We start from the raw sequence: 10,968 nt of genomic DNA on the forward strand, positions 1-10,968 counted from the left end.
TCTCCACTCTTGATAGGAGGCTTTCTATAAGATTTTCCAGTTCCTCCTGAAGGTGTTGGAGGGGGTTGAGGTCAGGGCTCTGCACAGGCCTGTCAAGTTCTTCCACGCCACACTGGAAAAAGCATTTCTGGACCTGGCTTTGTGCACGGGGGACATTGTCACGGTGGAACAGGAAAGGGCCTTTCCCTGTCTGTTGGAAGCACATTATTGTCTAAAATATGATTGTATGCTGTAGCATTAAAATGTCCCTTCATTTTAACTAAGTGGCCCAAACCATGAACAGATCCTCCTGACCTTTGTTAAGACTTATAAGACTTTGTTATAGTCCATCCATCCATCATCATCCGCTTATCCTGTTATAGTGTACACCCTAAATGTTGGAAACTGCCTGATCATCTACAACGCAATAACCCCCTTCACTTTTCCAGCAGCAGGTAAAACCACGCACACACAGGAGCTTTAGCTGCAGCCTTTTTTCACTGACAAAGCTCACTTTTCGCTCAACCACACACTCACTACGCCTCACAACATGGGATCAAATTACAGGACTGGTAAATAAGAAAAATGCCTCTGCCCTTGTTTGGGAGTATTTTGGGTTGTCCTGATGTCCTGATATGTCAGTATCTGGTGTAAGTGTCCAGCATGAATCTATGGAATAAGACCCTTATTCCCTGTCTGTCCATTATTCTATTGGCACATGTGTTTAAACCTTGCAAAACTTGTCTAAGTAGGCTAATTACATATTAGACACACAGCATTGCTAGACAATGTCATGCATGCTGCAGTGACTTTTATCACCAGCATCTCAGCTTTCACTTCTTTTACTTTGTTTTTTTAACATTGTATATGGGATACACCCCTACGAAAGTTATGAAGGTATGAAAAAATAAATACCGCCTACACCAACTAGCACTCTAGTAATGTGAACACTGGCTTTATTCTATATTTGGCACTTGTCTGACATGTATTTGAAGCTCAACTAAATATGATACAATATTTATAAGACTTTAAATGTTGTTTAGCAAAAAAATTCTTTATAGTATTGTTTCAACAGGTACATATACTGGCATATATTGCCTACATACTGTACATAGACATCTAACTGGCTGTATTTGAATAATAACACTGATGCGGATTATATCCTACTTTATAGGTTTGATGTAGTTTGTATCTCCATTAGTAAGCCTAGTGTTAATATATTAACAAAATACAATGAATTTTGAGTGAATGATGAGATACTATCCTTGTTGCACTTTGCTCTTATGCCCCTTTGATAGTTTTAATCTCAAGTAGTTCTGTAATGCCCTGCAGGTGTCTGTTCAGCTGCTGTCCCTCCCAACATTTCAGCAAGACTAAAGACTTTTGCCCACAATCAACTAATCTCCAGGAAACTTGCCATGAACAGAATGAATTAACTGAAATGCAGGATTTCTGGCAGCACTGAGCTCAGAGTCAGCAACAACTGCACAGGAAGCGATCAGTCAGGTAAAAATCCAACAAGCGTCCCGGTGAATGAAAGCCTCTTACCTGTTACTGCTCCCTCTACGGTGCTCTGTTTCCGACTGACAGGCTGCTGTTTGTGGCTGACAGGGGTTTTCCTTGTGGGCGGGACCAGGACTACACCTGGCGCACATGTGCGTAACGAGCGTCGTCGACACACGCAGAATAGTTGCAGCTTTACCTGGCCGCCCGCGCCCCTGATTAACAAGAGGGAAGAGAGGAGGGACGCTGATGTGAGGGCAAAGATTCAGTTCTCCGGCTGAGGTTAGGGAGCATGTTTTGAAAAGCGTGTGAACCTCTCTCTCTCTCACACTCACACACCATTTTTGGAGATCTAGTGTACCAGTCTCTCACCAGAATGCAACTATTGTAACTATTTCAGGAATGTTCGCCTCTTGTGATGCATTTTGGTTTTCATGTTCTCCTCTCTGATGTCACTCATCAGTGTCACTGGAAAACAGGAGCTAAAAAGGCAGAATCATTTTCTGATGGACTGTCTTCTGGTGCTCTCTTTAAGTTTTCTATCTGTCTGCTGGTGTGTACATTAACAGGATTAGTGGAAATGCAGCAAAAGCAAAGCAAAGACTAACAAATAGAAAAAGATGTTTGACTCTTTGGTGTTTTTATTTTGCAGTATTGTGTTCACATGTATTAGCAAAGTAGAAAAGAAAGTAGAGAGAAAGGATTTTGTATATAATATCTTAGATCACTGGGGAGTGGACTGCTAGTGGTGCCCAGGGCAAAATCTGAACAAGGGGAAGCAGCTTTTTAGTGATCATGCAGCACAGTGCTAAAACCACTGCCTCATATTGTTCTCAAGCACTTTTACCTAAAGGCCACGGCCTTATTGTCATTGTATTATTATTATTTTAAATCTTTTTGTGTATTTATCTTTATGTATCTTTTTAATCTTACTTCTATATATACATATAGATTTACCTCTATTATTCTGCCCTTCTTGGTATTGCGTTTAACTGAACTTTTTAAAAAACTTTTAATTGTGATGCAATTATAGTGAGAGAAACTCAGCAGATGAATAAATGTGAAAAATGTTTTCTAGTATCAAACACATATTGTACATCATTTAGCATTGAGATGCTCAAACATCCAAGTGGAATATTAATAAGTAAAACACATATTTGAGTAAAGGAGGACTTTAAAAATGATCATTGCTGTCAGTTTTTGTTAAGGATAGATGTGATATCTGAACATGATAAATAAAAAAATGAATCAACTTTGAAGAACCACTTGTGATTTTCCAGATGTCTGACACACTGTGATACAGACACACACTGACCTCTTACAGTTGATGTTTAGAGTCTCCTGTTAAGATGACTCTCTGTTTGTTAAATAGCTACATGTTGCTATAGGTGTCAAACTGAAGTGCTTTGTGTTGGGCAACACTGACAAACACACCTCACATTCCTCTGTGCTGGAGCTGAGAGAACACCCATTCAGCTGATGATACTATGGACTCTCAAACATACACACACTAAAATGTAAAGATGCATTCAAATGGCACTGAGCAAATCCCCTTTATCTTTTGTTCTGTTGCCATAAAAAGACTTCAATGAATATATATATTTGAATATAATTAATTCTGTCTGAAAGTCTCAGCGTTAGGTTACAGGCCACACTCACTTAAGGAAATCTTTGTCTCAATCTGAACTGATAAAAGTGCAGCATGTGACACTTTATCATGTGTAAACCAGTGCACATGCCTGCTTGACACAAACTTGTTAGGTGTGGATTGAGACAAAATCTACACCTAATATACCTCACCTATATATGGTATAAATATTTATTTATGTTTGCACATTATGCTGATTTTCCATACTTTGACTGTTTGATCTTTTCCCCTTTGATAGCTTTAATAAAGTAGTTTCTGTGATTTCACTTTTTTCCAAAATCTTTTCTTTTCTTTTTTCTATGTAGCTGGTTGGGGCCCTGCGATGGACTGGCGACCTGTACCCCGCCTTGCGCCCGATGTCAGCTGGGATTGGCTCCAGCCCCCCGTGACCCTGTACGCAGGATAAGCGGTTGACGATGGATAGATGGATGGATGGATGGATGGATGTAGCTGGTTGGTTGAATCTGTACAATTACACATTAATTTATTTGTTATATTGATATATTTTGTATTAATAATTAATGTGGTGGAGTAAAAAATACAATATTTCCCACTGAACTATAGTGGACCAGAAGATGGAAAGTAAAGTACCTCAAAATGATACTCAAGCACAGTACTTGTAACTGTATTCCACTTCTGAATACAAGGCAATAAAAAAGTGAATTTTGTGAAGTTTATGGAGAAAACATTTTTTTTCACATCACTGTGACTGTATGACTGTTAAAGTGTCCTTGCGCAAAACAGTTTGTGACAAAGTAAAGACTAAGAGTCAGAGCAAAGAGCAAGCAATTTTAAATATATTATGTTTGATTGTTACATGATATTAAACACATCTATTCATCCATTCATTAGCTATACTTTATATGAAGATTAAAAGTTTCACTGACCTGTCAGTGTGGCAGTCATTACAAAGGCATGCTGTGCAACCAGATTCCATTTGGGTGGCGATGGAGCAATGGACAAATTCCTTTGGTGTGAGAGACCCGGGTTCAATTCCCACTGTGACCCATCCACCATTGTGTCCCTGAGCAAGACACTGAACCCCTAGTTGCTCCAGAGGCGTGCGACCTCTGACATGTATAGCAATTGTAAGTCGCTTTGGATAAAAGCGTCAGATAAATGTAAATATAATTTAAATCCACGGAACATTATTCTAAACTCTAGTTGAGATCCCAAGGTTTCCAAACTTGCCAAATGCAAATGTAAATTCTCAGTATTGGTATAGCGCCTTTCCAGTCATTGTGACCACTCCAAGCGCTTTTACACTACATCTGCATTCACCATTCACTCACATTTATACACTGAGCCTAAGTGCTCAAACAGAAACTAACATTCACATTCATACACAAATCATAAATATATACTATATATGTATACATTTATACATATGTATATACTGTATGTATATATGTCTAAAATGATGCACATTACATTTAGAATATTCCCATCTGATAGAATGGTGCAGCCGCAACAAATATGGGTCTTGTGTTTGAATATTTCACTCATTGTAACCATCATACAACTTCATGGAAGAGCTGGAACAACATAATCCAGAATATTATGGGATGCTGTCAGACAGTGTGGAATAACAGGATATTTCCAAGGTTAAAGCTGCTGAGGGGGAAATGAAAGAGAGAGATGCATGTTTCATCGTTTCATCTTCTCACACATCTGTTTTCTCTTCCATGGTTGTGAATCACCCAGCAAGGAGCTGTACATGTCGTGTTTTGTGTCACCTGGTCGTTCAGGGTGTGACTGCAGTTCAAAGAAATGTGCTGCAGATGGGAGCGTCCCGGTGACACAACCTTTGCTCACACAATAATTCACACTGCTGCAATAACTTACATAACACATCCGAGGTGATGCACTTTCTCATGCAGCTAAACTATAAATCAACATTATTCTCAAAACTGTTTCCTTTTTTGCTTTTGTATAATTAGTTATTTCTCTTGTTCAAGTTTCTTTTTCAAATTTATTATATCAGCATAATCTTTCATTTGAATTTTCTTCCATGTTGCTGCATATTTTTTACCGTTTTTTTTTACCCCACAAAGGAGAATATCCAAAGATGTCAAGTCTCTGCAGAGAAACATCAAAGGTAATAATATTGTCAGGAAGCGTAAGGCTCTTTTAACAACTGGAAGTCCGAACCAAGGTCTGCATTTATGTTATATTGTATACATTTGTTCCAGTTAGTTTGGGTTTCACATTCCAATTATGCAAGCTCCCTAAAGATCTATACATGACATACAGTACCTACGTCCTCTCGTCATCACCTCCGTCAGCTGCAGCTCATTTAGTTTTTTTGCATTGTTTTTTCTTTTTCTGGCTCTGACGATGGCTTACCAGGAAAAAAACTAATTTTAGTTTAATTTGAGACAGGGAATATGATTTTGACTCAAATTCACACAATTCATGTAGTATATTTTATGGTTGAAGCAGATAATATACTTTTTACGACTACAAGTATCAACACAGTAAAATGTGTCTTTACCTGTTTTCTAATAAACTACTAGTATAGGAACCTTTGCAAAACATTGCTCTGAAGCTCAATTCAGAGGCTGCTCTGTAAATAGCCCATACCCATAACAATTTCAGGCTTAAATATCAACTGTTAGTCCATGCCCCGGTTAAGCCCTGCTCATTCAGAGTATGGATATAGATACAGATAACTTAATTTGTTGAACAGGTACAGATAAAGATAGTCCCTGGTATCTTTGCCTCACCTTCAACACTCTCGCTTCATTGTGTTCTTATTATAATTCCTCCCCTGGGGACAGTGAATGTCTGTACAACGTTTCATAGCAATCCATTTAATAGTGGTTGAGATATTTCAGTCTGGACTAAAGTGGTGAACCTATCAACAGACCAATTGCCATCCCTGGAGCCACATGGAGAAAAACATTTAAACTGAAACTGACCCCTGTGTGCAGGGATGTTCTGTCATCAACCTTTATTTAACCGGATGGCTCGGATGAAAACAGATTTTACAGGAATGATGAAAGACAAACAAGCATAATGCTAAAACATGAATGTTGCAGAAATACTAAGAAGACAAACATGGCATCAAAAACAAATAAGAGTCAAGCGTGATGTAAACAATCAGGGGCAGAGTGATGATTTGTTCTAGGTTTATTCTTATCTGCAGGTGACTTCACAGAAACTCTCAGTGTCACACCAAAGACACTGATGTTGTACTTCACACAGACCCAGCAGATACATTGGTTGTGTTACATTAGATAATTATTATTTTTTATATAAATTGTGGTTCTTTGCCTAATATCAGCACTAATAGTGAATGAAATGCTACAACTACATTTACATTTACAGTTACATTTACCCATTTGGCAAACAACATACAAACATCAATAAAACATCAATACATCAAGAGATCTGCGAGTGACAGTAGATACCAGTAACAGCAGCAATAAATACTAGTAACAGATATTTGTGTGTACAGCATCAATAGGGTAAATACCTAGGTGAAGAAGTGAGTTAATGAATAGTGCAATCAATACAAGAGAATTGTCAGGAGATAGAAGAAGAAGAGCACGGAAAGTGCGTGTTAGAGGTTAGAGGTGTTACAAGAGAAAGTGTTTTCAGAAGAAATTATTTTTCAAGAGCTTGCAGAGGGTGCAGACCCAGTAGTTACTCTGATTGCAAACACTAGTGAATTTGATTCGCTACACGTTCTGAACCGTTTGTAGGGAGTTCACCGCACAAGAAGGAAGACTCACTAGAAGGGCATTGCAATAGTCAAGGTGAAAGAAAACCATGGCCTGAACCAGAAGCTGTGTGGCATACTGAGTGAGGTAGGGCCTGATTTTTCTTACTCATCTTGCTGATTTTTCATACAACTGATTCATCCATTTACTACAGCTTATGCTACTAATGGTACTGTACATCTGCTATCTTACCTCTACTGTCAAATCTAGAGTAATTAGAGTATCTAAGTGTTGGTATTTTGTTCAAATGGCTTAAAACAACTTATGTTCAGTAATCAGTAGCAAAGCAGAAATTCACATCAGATGATTTACATATGTGAAAGAAGTGTCCATCAATCTGTTTAAAAAAAAAGTGGAGTGCAATTGAAACAGACTTAGCGAATGAATCATGACGTGACTGAAACATCAATTGAAGCTGCCACTGGAGAGACACAATAGCACCCGACAAAAACAATAGATATGTGTGTCGTGATGAGAAGACTGATGTTCCTCAAGTTAATACATCAAACAAAGATGAATATTTTCATCACTTATTTGACATTGTTTTTTTTTTTTTTTTTCCACATTTTTAATTACGTCATCTCGTTACGCACTCTTCTTCTGCAATGGTTTAATGATACTTAACTGGAGAATCCGTACCACCAACTGTTTATTTTATTTTATTTTATAGTAGTTCCTTAATTGGACTTACTGTATGCAGAGATGAATTGTTAATTTTCTAACAATTAACAGAATTGCCCAAATCAACATTTTGTTTGGAAATTTGGTTTTAAAATGTAATCATATCTATTTATCCAAAAGAGCGCACTTATTATCATGTGTTAATTAATTAACAACTATGTAACAAAATACAACTTTTACAACAATTAATACGTTTTATCGGGGTCATCCGAACTTCGAAAAAAATCTTGAAAATGAAAAGTGCCTTATGTCAGGAATCACTTTCTGCACTGAAAAAAAAATCACTTTTTTATTTTTATGTATAGCCGTAAATTTTGATTGAAAGTTTTTCAGTAGTTTTTGAGATTTCCTGCCTGACTGTGTCTCATTGTATCCAGATACCGAGATACCTCAATGATACATTTCTGCCTGTTAACTGTGACAACACCACAAAGAAGCCATCTCTGACAAGAGAGTGGGAGGAGTTCTTTGCAGAGTGCTGTTCACGAAGTAAAAGATATTAAGCATAAAAACATAGACACATACAAGATTGGACAGCAGACCTGATGAAAAAAAACACTTTTCTGTGTGTACTTCAAGCTGGAGGTGTTGGCAATTGCATGACGAACATGTGGAAGTGACAACACAATCGGCTTATAAAAATATATCATGAAAATATTTGTAAACTGATGTCACTCCCTGTTGCCTGCAGATTAAACCACCTCAATGAGTCACAATGAAGAGTCATCCTCTGCTGAATAGACAGTTTACTGCAGAGGCATCATCAGCTCAGGAGGCAATCCCTTCAACAGAAGAAGCATTTTTTCCTAACGAATGACGTGATGTGTGCTTGTTACAGCAGGCTGGTAACATAAAACCTGTAAGCATATGGGATTAGTGTCAAGTAAGGACTTCATTTACTCTGTGAATTAAACAGAAATCAGCAGAGCAGCAGAAAAAGCTGTATAAGTCAAGATAGGGTGTGTTGCTGTTACAAAATAAAGGAGATTGGAGATGAAAAGGAAGATTGAAGAAGATCAAGGTTTTCATTTCCTAATATGAAACCTTCAAAATAGAGATTTAAAGGGGTTAAATTAAGTTGAAATAACTTTTCTTCTTTCTGATGTGCTTATCCAGTGTCACAAATGACCTAATCATGCACAACCACAAATATGAAGTGAACACACCAAACCACGTTAAAAATGTCATCAAAAAGGAATAACTGTCTCACTATTGCGTCTTTCACACACACACTGCAACCAGACATTACTTGGAGGAATCGTATGTGAGAACACAAATGTCGGAATCAATTGGGCTTCAAATTGTACTGACTTTGTGACAAGTTATGATAGAACACATTAATAATCCGAATATAAGTTAATTAAGTATAGGAAATACATGGTCTGTGATGTTAAAATGTGTGCTGATGTTAAAAAACGGTAATTCCATTAATTTGCAGAAGTTCATAAGACTTGCCTAAAACCGGGTAATGTAGTCAAAATATGTCATCTGATTTAAAAAGGGTTAAAACGCTAAAAAGTGGTTTATCTTACACTGTTTATTTTGTTCTTGATTGTGTTATTTGCGAAGTGAAAGTGTTAATTTACGATCTACGAGGTGATCTTGAACTAGAATCCGGAGACCGACACCTTCTGTCTCCGTCCACATGCCTGGGGATGTCGCGGTATTTTCCTCATTAGAGAAAAAGTTCTCGCTGAGGAAACATCTCTTTTCACGCTCGTGATAATTCCTCCCCATTTCCAGGTATTTTGTCGTTGTTAAACAGAGCTAGCATGATTGTAATGGTCCGCTAACATGTCAAAGAGATTTCAAGTATGTTTGTGTGACATTTTGAGTAAGTTAGAACTATATTTTGCTGAGTGTATCAAAGCGTGTGTGTTAGCTAGCTCCCGGCTAAATAGCACAGACCGACCCGTAGCTGAGCTGAGTGTGTCGCCATTTTGTGTCAACTAGGAATACACATGTACGCTCACTGTGGTATATTTTGCACTATTGTTGAGATGTTTCATGCACTTTGGTGATTTGTGTAAGAGTTTACAGAGCTAAAGCTATTTTGTAGTAACTGTAACATTACAAAGAGTGTTAAAAGAAGTATAAAGTACTTTTGCTGATGTGTTAGGAAACAGTTGCTTGTTTATACACTAAGCTATTTACTTGCTATATAATGGCTGATTATTTTCTGTATGCGTAATTACTGTGTCTACTAATGTACATATTTTGTTACAATATGTTAGTCTCAGAGGATTTAAGTTTTTTTTGTTACTAGAGATTTATCTCAGGGTCAGTGAAGAACTGTGTACATTCTCTACAACTACGCATTTCCTGTAAAATTGTATAAATTGTTTATTTTTGTACAAGAATTTAATTACAGTAAAATGTCTCCCCATCTGTAGGTACAGTAATACAAAGTCTCTGTAATGTGGATAATTAATTCACACCATGTATGAATAGAGCAGGTAACCGTCCGGAGAATTCACAGCCAACAAGTGGGTGAACCATACAAGTGGTGCAAAATCAAAAGAATACAAACATCCAAGGACGAAGAAGTGTCAGTTACACAAAGACGCCAACGGAAATGTCTGCCAACTGGAGAGACAAGATTAGGGAACTTATGTCAGTAAGGGCATATGCAAAAATCGGAAGGCAATTTCAAGGAAAAGCAAGAGACTAGTTTGTTCATGCCCAAATTACAAAAATGCAGTACCATCAGGTCGTTGACCACAATGGCCGGAGTGGACGCCTGGTGTTATTTTAGTTTGTGCAAGGCTATGTCATTCAAATCACTCGATCAAGCCTGTGGCTTTGGTTGGGAGTATGGAGACTCCAACTCAAGAAGCCCAGAGACGCTTTTCACCTTGAGTTTCCCTGAGACGCCACTGGTTTTAAGCACGCTACAAAAGTAATGTATAATGTCTAACAATGCTAGCTTACTTAGAGTAATTACTGTTCTTGTTGCTTGAGTTGTAGTGTCTTTATCCATCGAAGAAGAGGGGGGAGGAAGTAGACACGTCCTGAAAAGCTATCTGCTGAGATGAGGGACCTCTTCAGTGAGATGGACAAGGACTTCAACGAGAGCTTTGGTTGTTAGAGCAGCAGAAGTACAGGAGATGGTCATTCTTCAGGCCATTACTCTTCTTGACTCCAACAAATAGTCAGGACACCAGACCAGAGACAGAACCCTACTTTTACTGACCTCTGAGAAAAGCCCTACTTCCAATTGCACAATTTTATTTATATACACTGTTCACAAAAAAAGCTATTTTTGCCATCCTTTTGGTGGTACGTGTCAGTTTTACTGTTACTGTATATATTGTTTTCTAGGTTATATTGTATATTTTGCCTATTCTCTACAGACAGACATGAATGTTTGCCATCCATTTTATATTTGTTTAGTCCACAAATAAACAATATTAGTATTGTGACTAATCAGAA

The sequence above is a fragment of the Micropterus dolomieu genome, linkage group LG13 (assembly GCF_021292245.1).
Source record: "Micropterus dolomieu isolate WLL.071019.BEF.003 ecotype Adirondacks linkage group LG13, ASM2129224v1, whole genome shotgun sequence".
Classification (NCBI taxonomy): Eukaryota; Metazoa; Chordata; class Actinopteri; order Centrarchiformes; family Centrarchidae; genus Micropterus; species Micropterus dolomieu.